We start from the raw sequence: 10,410 nt of genomic DNA, 5'->3' as shown, positions 1-10,410 counted from the left end.
ACATGTACCTCAGGGTTGTTCTGCCAAAGAGACAAGGGAGCTTTGGATCTTAATCCACCAGTTCATGACTACAATTGACTGAGGGATGTTCCCAGGGGCATTTATTCCATAATTCTTATTTTTTTTCTGACAGGGCAAGCACAATCTAGTCACAAGACAAAGCCCCCGAGGCAGGTCCATAGGCACTTACAGTAGAAAGTCTGGATCTGAAGGAGAATGGTGAGTTCAGAGAACCTAGCAGCATCTACTACCAGCCATGTCCTGAGTTCAGAGTGCTGGTTCTTTGCCTCAAGTAACTTAAGATTGAGGCAGGCAGGCACCTGTTCACCATACCATAAGGCAGGATGTTATATGTTAACAGAATGACTAAAAATAAACAACATAATAAGCATGAAGGAAGGAGAAATTAATTTTACTTTGAGAAAGCAGAGAAGATGAATTTTGATTTGGCTTTAAAGGGTGGAAAGGATTCAGTATGAGGAGTTTCTTTCAAGTCAAGGGACTAATGTTAGCACAGGTTTGGGTGCTCAGTGTCCGTTTATGTTTTGGGAAAATCGTAAGCAGTGGGTTTGACTGGACAAAAAGTGGTTAAGACGGTGTAGGAAATTGAGGTGGAAGAACATAGGGCCAGATGATGAAGGGCCAAGAGTTCAATCTGTATTATTTTTTGTGATAGAAAGTACAACATTTGTAAAACTTGCAGGTAGATTTAAACTCTTGCCTCTGAATGCTTCAGACAATGCCAGTTCCTTCTATTTGTCTCCTCCACTTCCTCCTCTTAGAGCTCTGGGTTTACCTTTTCTGGTCCCTCTATCTGAATATTTCTTTCTAAATTCATTTAACTGATTCCCCCTTGGCTCATTCCAGGTCCAAGGTTCTGGGTGTTGATCTTTTGCTGGCTTTGTCTCCTAGAGTTGGAGGCAGCAGTGGCCATCTTGGATCTGGCAGGTCAAGGGTCCCATTGTCTTTCAGCCTGCACTTGTGTTTCATCTTCTTCCTGCTCCCGAATGCTCTGTCCTGACATTCTCATTTTCTTTTCCTGTCATGCCATAGCATGAGATAGTCCTTTTATGCCATAGCATGCCATAGCTTATATTAAACTCTTGTTTAATAATGAGAGTGTATAAGTGATTTTAAAGAATGCTTTTGATTCTGTCGTAGCTACAGACTTAGGACAAAATCTGCTTATAACTTCTGGAATATGTTCTTAGTCACAGATTATGTTATTCTCTCATTTTTGAAACGAAGTTTCCTTATCCCCCTTGCAGTGCATACCATGGGGATGTGGCTCACTTCTTTGGTGCCCTGCTGCTCAGACCTCTAGAGGAAGCATGCAGATGGATGGGTTGTGGGGCATGTGGGCTCTGACCCCAGGGCAGCATCTAGGGGTGATATTTACAGCTCCTGAAGCCCCAGTGGGCATGTGTTACAGGGTGCTCTTTTAGTTTTGCTGTCTTTAGGGGGCTTGTGTTAACCAGCTCAATTAGACCCTCTGTCTTATCAAAAGAAAAGAGGGCTTTCTGTATCCCGGTGTTCTTGCCTTAGTGTACCGGAAAAATCAGATCACATGTGAGTGTGGAGAACGAGTGCAAGGTTTTATTGAGTGGAAGTAGTTTTCAGCAGATGGATGGGGAGCCAGAAAGGAGGATGGAGCTGGAAAGTGATTTTCCCCTGGAGTTGAGCAGCTCAGTGACTGGAGTCTCCTCTGACTTTCCCCCGCCAAATTCCCCTCTGTATCCATGTCATTCTGCTGGTCGATGGCCTGCTGGCATCTGCTGGTGTCGGTCAGTTTGTCCTCCTCCTCCTGTGTTCCTCTTGATGTCCAGCTGCCTGTGTGCCCTTCTGCCAGTGTGTTCCTCTCGACGTCCAGCTGCTTATGGTCTGTGCCTACTAGGGTCTTGGGGATTTTTAATAGGCATAGGATGGGGATATGGTGGGCCAGGGTGGTCTTGGACAATGCAACATTTGGGCGTGAAGGCAAGAGTGCCTTTCCTCACCTAGGTCCGTGGGCACAGGCCTGAGGGTGGAACCCTCACCAGGGACTGTGCCCTGCTCGCAGCACTTAGCTGCTCATCTCCTGTATCAGTTTGATGGATTATTGTTTTATATGTTTTATATGTAGTATTTGCAAACAAGATTGATAAATGTATTTACAATAAAATAACTGAAAAAATAAGTAAATAATATGGATTAATTATGCTGAGTGAAGCTGGTACAAAAATAAATTTTTTGTTTTTAACATGCTTTGGTGTTAATGGCTGACATTAAGAGAGCTTTTCTAGTTTCCTAAGCACTGTTCTGTGCCATTTAGATAAATTAACCTTTTAAATAATTATGACAATTATAAGAGATAGCCCTGCTCTTGCCCTCATTTTACAAATAAAGAAATGGAGACAAAGAGAGGTGAAGTAACCTGTCTAAGGTCACACATTTTGGAAGAAGCAAAGTTGAGATTTCAACCATGACACTGACTCAGAGTTCCAGCTGCTTAACACTAGGCTGTAGTGTTGCTCTTTGTGCTGTACTGCAGTGGTTCTCAACGTGTGGTCCTGGGACCAGCAGCATCTGCATCACCTGGGGATCTTTTAGGACGGCAAGTTCTCTGGCTACAGCCCAACTTACTAAATCAGAAATTCTGGGGATAGGGGCGAGCAAGCTGTGTTGAAACAAGCCCTCCGGGGAATCAGATGCATGCCATCGTTTGACAATACCTGTTACACTGCCATCTGTGTTGCAAGTGTTTTTGGATTTACCTTTTAAGTTATGCATCCTTTTGGGAAAGTAGTAGAAACTTACACTATCCCAGCAGCTACATGGGGAGTGAGTTCTATTACCCTTTTTTGAGGTGAGAAGATGCTACAAATAGTCTCCCTAGAACTTTATTTTGTCATGTATAGATTGATAGAACACTCTCTTCCCACCTTCCTGGAAGCCTTGTGGAGGATAGAGGAAATGCCATATGTGATTGGCTTTTTAAATAACAGATGGCATGGATAAAATTTAAAGTCCATGGGTAAGTCATAAAGCTGGACATCCTTAACTGAGGATTAATTATAATTATACTACTGATAACTGAATAGGGCAAAAGTAAGTTCTGTTCCCTCCCTTTTAAGTTGTTAACTTTTGCTGGCATGTTATTTACTGTAGACAGATAAGGGTAGAATAAAGCAATTTTTCACATTCCTTTCACAAAACGTCCAAAGCCATACAGTGAATATAGAGTTACCCCTGGCCTCAAACTGATGAGAAGCAATTTTGCTGTCTTGTTTGATTTTTTTGTCTTTAAAGGCAGGCCTTTTCTGACACCCTAATTTTTACTGATCACCCCCTGGAGTTCTTTATTTCTCTTTGACACATAGAAAAGTTATTTGTTCTCTTCTGCTTTTATCACCTGTCTCTTCAAGTTTTCTTTCCTCCTATCTTTTTGGCATTTTGAAGAACCACTGTATAAAATATTAGGCTTAGGTTTTTCTCTATGCACTCAATTTCAGTTCCTGCAGCAAATACCATATGTGCCAACCTGTTTGATGTTCAACTGCTGCCCATTACCAGATACAGCCTGAGGTAGGGATTACAGTAGTGCTTCTCAAACTTTAATGTTATAAAAGATACCTGGGTAATCTTGTTGATGTTGCAGGAAGTCAGGGACCCCAAATGAAGGGACTGGCTGAAGCCATGGCAGGAGAACATAAATTGTGAAGATTTCGTGGACATTTATTAGTTCCCCAAATTAATACTTTTATAATTTCTTACACCTGTCTTTACTGTAATCTCTGAACACAAATTGTGAAGATTTCATGGACACTTATCACTTCCCCAATCAATACCCTTGTGATTTCCTATGCCTGTCTTTACTTTAATCTCTTAATCCCATCATCTTCGTAAGCTGAGGAGGATGAATGTTGCCTCAGGACCCTGTGATGATTACGTTAACAGCACAAATTGTTCGTTGAGCATGTGTGTTTGAACAATATGAAATCTGAGTACCTTGAAAAAAGAACAGGATAACAGCAATGTTCAGGGAACAAGGGAGATAACCTTAAACTCTGACTTCCAGTGAGCTGGGTGGAACAGAGCCATATTTCTCTTCTTTCAAAAGCAAATAGGAGAAATATCGCTGAATTCTTCTCAGCAAGGAACATCCTTGAGAAAGAGAATGCATCCCTGAGAGGAGGCCTCTAAAATGGCTGCTTTAGGGGTGGCTGTCTTTTACGGTTGTAGACAAAGGGATGAAATAAGCCCCCGGTCTCCTGTAGTATTCCCAGGCTTATTAGGACGAGGAAATTCCCACCTAATAAATTTTGGTGAGACCGGTTGTCTGCTGTCAAACCCTGTCTCCTGATAAGATGTTATCAATGACAATGAGTGCCCGAAACTTCATTAGCAATTTTAATTTCACCCCATCCTGTGGTCCTGTGATCTCGCCCTGCCTCTATTTGCTTTGTGATATTTTATTATCTTGTGAGGCATGTGATCTCTGTGACCCACACCCAATTGGTACACTCCCTTCCCTTTTGAAAATTGCTAATAAAAACTGGAAACCCCTACTCATTCTCCAAGACCTGGCTAAAATGCCACGTCTTCCATGACTTTCCCCTTCACCTAACTCAAGAAGTCATTGCTCCCTCATTTGTATTCCTAGAGAACTTTATACACCTTCCGTAAGATTTCCATGATGTAATATAGTTATTTGTGTATGTGGGTTGTTTGAGGCTTGGGACCACATCTTGATTTATTTTTCTGTTGTATGCATCTAGCATAATGCCTCTTATATCCAAAACCCTTGAATTTTAGAAACTGATCATGTGTACTTCCTAACACTGAAACAAATCTGCAATCCAATACATGTCTATATCTACGGAGAAATGTATGGATACTCGCACTAAGTGAGCAGTTGGCCTGGTCTCTTCCTAGCTTGTTGACAACTGGATGCCACCGTACAACTGTATTGTATGCTCAGACCTGGTGGTGGCTGACAGGAGCATATTGAAGCATTAGCCCTCACTTCTTCAAATCTATAGAATTGAGTCACTCAAGAAACAGAATGAGATTTCCCAGGTCAAGGAGAAGCTGCATTTTGTCAGATGAATGCCAACATCCAATTCCTTTCTCTTGCGTATCTCCATATGTAGAAAATGTACATTAGTGATGCTTGTGCATCAGGGACAGAAACTGGAGAATTGGGGAGGCCTGAACTGCCAGCCAAGAAACTGGGACCTTACCCAAGGCTGACATTGTTCTTCTGAATAAGTTTCCTTTTGAATGAAATCCTGAATCTTCTCTTGTTAAGGAGGCAGGTGGTTGAGATGTTACTTTTGTTTTCACTTGGCCCTACAAGGAGACAGCTGACATAGGTAGTTCAAAGTGGAGATTTAATTCCAAGTCTTAGAAACCAGGCAAAGGTAGGAAAGTTGTGTGGTGCTTTTAAAGAGAATATCCTTTATTGGTCCCAATTTCCATATAAATAACATCAATTTAAATATTATTTTCATCAGCCCTAAAGTAGTACCTTTTGTTCCTCAATCACTGTCCCTACAATGCTAGAATTTGCTGAAAAGTTTATATTGGCCCTGCTCAGCTCCAAAATTAAGTCCCATTCACTAAATCTTAATCCTGAATGCAAATCAAGTTCTCTTTCCACTACCCCTGTTCTTATTGCATACCAAACAGAGGCCAAAACTTTAAGAGTGACATCAAAGTAAGAAGATATAACTTTCTATACTTTGTCAGTTACTGATTTAACCCTATACTGGTCCTGTAATATGCAGGTAGCATAACAGGCTATTTGCAAAAGTCCATAAAATTCTCTTAGAAGGAAATCTGATGTATCTAATGTATGAGATTTTGAATTAGCACACAAAAATTAATATACATTGTAGTCTATTTCTCAGGTCATGGGAGTAATATTATTACTATGTTTTTGAGATAGAGTCTCGCTCTGTTGCCCAGGCTGGAGTGTAGTGGTGTGATCTCGGCTTACTGCAACCTTTGCCTCCTGGGTTCAAGTAATTCTCCTGCCTCAGCCTGCCGAGTAGCTGGGACTACAGGCATGAACCACCACGCCTGGCTATTTTTTTTTGTATTGTTAGTAGAGATGGGGTTTTGCAATGTTGGCCAGGCTGGTCTTGAACTCCTGACCTCAGGTAATCCACCCGCCTTGGCCTCCCAAAGTGCTGGGATTACAGGCGCAAGTCACTGTGCCTGGCCGAGAGTATTATAAAATTAAATGTTCAAGTTCAAGCACTTGGGGTCACCTGGTGGTCTAAACCGATGCATGACTCCTTGTGTCACCCATATCAGAATTCCCAACTTAACCCCAAGCAGGTGAAGCAAGAGTGTTTAAATCAGGAGGAGCCAATAGTGACTTAGCTTAACACCTGTCTTTAAAGATATTGCACATGTGAAACAAATGCATTCTCAGGCATTTAGGCTCATGATCTTCCATTTTATGTTTCCTTCAGCCTACACACTAAAGACCCCAAATCTTCATCCATGGTACAGATATCGTCCCTCAGTTCCGGAAACATGTTCATACACTTGTTGGTATTGACAGCTCAATGTTCTACAGGTATCTGAAAGCCAGTCTGTCTCATGTTGTCTCAGTCTGTCTCATTATACTTCCTCTACTCGTTCTTTAACTTGCAGAGAGTTGGAGATCCTGTCAGATGCCCCCATCTCCCTAAGACTCCACAATTATTAACTGATCATAGAAGAATACAGGAAGTAGTCTTGTCATACTACATTTTGCCAAATTGTTTTCCAAAAATAGTTTTACCAGTTTATATTCCTATCAGCAGTATATACAAATTTCTGTTCTTCTGAATTCTGCTGAACATTTGAAATATTAGGTTAACATTTTTTCCAATTTGACGAGTGTGGAGATGGTAACTTAGTTTGGTTTTATTTTGAATCTCCCTGATTATTCTCAGTGAGATTGAGAATACCTTCGTGTGCTTACTGTATATTTTTTTCCTTCTGTGAGTTGCCTATTAATACCTTTTTGCTCATTTTCCATTGGATTGCTTCTCTTTTTTCAGTAAAAGTACTACATATATTCTGAGTACTAGTCCTTTGGTGTTATATATGGAAAAGAACTTTTTCTTGATTGTGGCGTGTCATTTCTTTTCCTATGTTGATTTTCATGAGAGATGAATTAAAGAAATTAGTGCAGTAAATTTTTCAATCTTTTATTATCTGTATTTTGCTTTTGTATGTCTTATTTAAAGAGATCCTTCCCTACTTTAAGGTCATAGACATTCTCCTACACATTTTATTCTAATTTTTAAAAACGTTTTGAGTTTCATATTTGTCTTTAACTCAGCTGGAATTCATTTTATATGAGACGAAAATCTAATCTGCTTAAAAAAATGCATACAACTAATTATCCCCGGAATTATCAAATAGCCTGTTTCTATAGGTCTGCAATGCCCTTTCTATCAAATATTAAGTGTCTATGTATGTTTGGGTCCATTTTTGGGTTCTCTGTTTTGAGCAATAGTCAGTTTATCCATCTTTATATTAAATACTTTCTAGATTTCTGTAGCTTTAAAATAAACCTTTATATTTGGTAAGGCAAGTTTCTCTAAGTATTTCTTGATTTTTTTTTTGCCCTTTCTATGAAATTAGGATCAGTGTATCAAGTATGACAAAAATTTATAGATTAATTTGAGTTTTAAAAAATCAACTTTTCCTATTAATTAATATTGTATCTTGTTTAAAAAATCCCATTTCCTAACTCTTATAACCTCATAAAAATACAATTGATTTTATATATTGATTCTGTTTTTGGCAACCTTGCTAAACTTTCTAATTTATTATGATAAATTATATGCATATTCTTTTAGATTCTCTACCTCAGTAGTTGTACTGATTTTTAAAAGTCCACAAATTTTTTGATACTTCTCCATTCAAGAGGTTGAGTCTAATCACTCTCCCTTGAGTGTGGGTTACACTTAGGAACACAATTTTAACAAATAGAAAAAGGTGGAAGTGATGGTGTGTCACTTCTAAGATGAGGTTGTAAAAGACACTGCAGCTTCTGTTTGGCCCTTTGTCTCTCTGTCTCTTTCTCTAATGGCTCACTCAGTGGGGAGCCAGCTGCCATGTCATGAGGACACTCAGGCAGCCTTGTGGAAAGCCTCATGTGGCGAGGAACTGAGGCCACCTGCCAACAGTGGGAGGAAGTGAGATGTTCTGCCAACAGCCATGGGAGCGATCTGTCCCAGTCAACCTTTCAGGAGACTGCAGCCTGAGCAGACATTTCAACTACAATCTCCTGAGAGACCTGGAACCTTTAAGCTGCTTCTAGATTCCTGACCCTCAGAAACTGTTTGAAGTAATAAAGATCTTTTTTTGGGCAGGAAAAAATTCAACATATATTTTATTATAACTATATAAATATTATTCACAGCCAAGTCACATAGTGTACTAAGAAGAAACTTATTTTCCTATGTAACCTTTCACTTTTCCTAGAACTAATAATTATTTCCTCTTTTCTGTTTTATTTGCTTGTTTTCTTTGAAGCTCTTAGCAATTCTTTCATCTTTAATGTTTCAATTACTCTCCATCCTCAGGCGAAGACTTAGATTTGCAAACACAGCAACAACTTTTAACTTTCTTTCAACTTTATAGGAAGTTTGCTTTACACTCAGTGAGATGTAATTCTTGAAAAAAATTATTGACCAAAGAAAGCCTGTTTTTTCCTCATTTGTTTGTTTTTCTCTCTCATAATAGCTTTATTGGAATATTATTGACATAAAATTTTATCTACTTAAGCTGTACAATTTGATGTATTGATATACATATACATTGTGAAATGATCACCACCTTCCAGCCAATGAATTTGTCACCTCTACAGTTGCCATTTTTGTTTTGTGTATGTGTGTGTTAAGGTTTACTTTAAAATCTATCAATTTAGCAAGTTTCAAGTATGCAGTACAGTAATACTACCTATTGTCACCATGATGTACATTAAATATCCAAAACTTATTCATCTTGCGTAAACTTTGTACACTTTGGGCAACATAACTCCATTTTGCCCTCCCCCAAGTCTCTGGCAACCACCACCCTACTTTCAGCTTCTATGAGTTTATTTTAGATTCCAAATGTAAATGAGGTCATATAGTATTTCTCTTTCTATATCTCACTTATTTCGCTTGGCATAATGTCCTTCAGTTCCATCTATGTTGTTGCAAATGGCAGGATTTCCTTCTTTTTTCAGGTAGAATCACATTTCATTGTGTATATAAACCACATTTTCCTTATCCACTCACTTGTCAAAGAACATTTAGGTCGTTTCTATGTTATGATTATTGTGACTAATGCTGCAATGAATGTTGGAGTGCAGATAGCTCTTTGACATACTGATTTTATTTCCTTTAGATATGTATCCAGAAGTGGGACTGATGGAACACATGGCAATTCTACTTTTAATTTTTTGAGGGATTTCCATACTGTTTTTCGTAATAGCTGTACTAGTTTACATTCTCGTCAACAGTGTACAAGGGTTCCTTTTTCTCCACATCCTTACTAACACTTGCTATCTTGTTTTGTTTTTGAAAACAGATAAGCTAAGAGGTGTTATACAATACCTCATTGTAGTTTTGATTTGCATTTCCGTGATGATTAGAGATGTTCAGCACCTTTTCATGTACCTGTTGGCTACTTGAATTTCTTTTTTTTGAGAAATATCTATTTAGGTCCTTTGCCTATTGTTTACTCAGGTTATTTGTATGTTTGCTATTGAGTTGTAGGCGTTCCTTATATATTTTGGACATCAACCCCTTATCAGATATATGGTTTGTAAATATTTCCTCTAATTCTGTAGGTTATCTTTTCATTCTGTTGGTTGTTTCCTTTGCTGTGCAAAAGTTTTTTGGTTTGATGTTGTCCTTCTTGTTTAGTTTGGTTTTTGTTGCCTGTGCTTTAGGTGTCACATTTAAAAAAATTATTACCAGGACTAATGTCAAAGTTTCCCCCCACCTTTTTTTTTTTTTTTTTGAGACAGAGTTTTGCTCTTGTTGCCCAGGCTGGAGTGCAATGGCACGATCTCGGCTCACTGCAACCTCCAACTCCTGAGTTCAAGTGATTCTCCTGCCTCAGCCTCCCAAATAGCTGGGATTACAGGTGCCCACCACCATACCTGGCTATTTTTTTTTGTACTTTTAGTAGAAACGGGGTTTCACCATGTTGGCCAGGCTGGTCGCAAACTCCTGACCTCAGGTGATCCTCCTGCCTCAGCCTCCCAAAGTGCTGGGATTACAGGCATGAGCCACTATGCTCGGCCTTTCCCCATTTTTTTAAAAAAGAGTTTTATGGTTTCAAGCTTTACACTTAAAGTCTTTAATCCATTGATTTGATCTTTGCATATAGTGTAAGATAAGGGTGCATTGTCATTCTTTTGCATGTGGA

The sequence above is a fragment of the Piliocolobus tephrosceles genome, chromosome 20 (genome assembly GCF_002776525.5).
Source record: "Piliocolobus tephrosceles isolate RC106 chromosome 20, ASM277652v3, whole genome shotgun sequence".
Lineage (NCBI taxonomy): Eukaryota > Metazoa > Chordata > Mammalia > Primates > Cercopithecidae > Piliocolobus > Piliocolobus tephrosceles.
Note: the sequence above shows the minus strand (reverse complement) of the source record.